An 844-nucleotide genomic window follows, 5' to 3' on the forward strand; every position below is an offset into this window, starting at 1 on the left:
AAAATCATCAGCATCACTAGGAGTGCCAGAAAGAGACCCTTTTTTACTGTTTCTTCCGCCATCTCACTATCCCAGCGCCTCTGTATGAGCTCTGGGAGGAACTTGTTGGTGAACGGCGGTTAATGAGTGGTAGACGGATTAGCGTAGAGCGTAAAGATGATAAACAAGTCATGGTAATAAACATCGGATTCAATATGATTGTCCTTTATTTCAAGTAAATGACAAGAAAGCACTCAAAGTTGAATTCCTAATTTACTCTAATTTACTCTAATTTCTAATTAGAGTCTCTCTAATTTACTCTAATTAATTCACGTCACCTTCAGCAAATTTACTCTAGCTTAAAAATTAAATCATGCACCTTTATTTATTATATATAGGTATTCACTTTTTCGAAACACTTATGTCACATTCAGCATTTTAATTATTGTATTTAAAATTTATTTTTTAAAGATTTCTCTAATATTCTCTCTACACCAATTAATTAATTATATATTTTAAAATTTGTCTTAGGATCTTAATGGTGTTTAATTATACAAATATATGTAAATGTCAAAGTTGGATGACCTTGGAATTTTTAAGGGGTGTATTTGATATTAATCATAAAAGATAATTAAAAGAATAAAAATAAATAAAAAGAAAAAAGAAAAAATTGAAATTAAAATTGTCCTACGCCACGCCAGCACGTATATGGTGGGAATCAATTGGGAAAGAGTAGGATAAAACGCGCTGCGGTGAAAAACACGTTACAAAGTCAAACATGGTCTAACTCGATCAGTTCTTAATAGTCAGCCCATGATCTTCTTCTTCTTTCTTCAAAGGCCTTTGTTGTTGTTCGATTCCATGA

Source organism: Corylus avellana, chromosome ca5 (genome assembly GCF_901000735.1).
Source record: "Corylus avellana chromosome ca5, CavTom2PMs-1.0".
NCBI classification, from domain to species: Eukaryota; Viridiplantae; Streptophyta; class Magnoliopsida; order Fagales; family Betulaceae; genus Corylus; species Corylus avellana.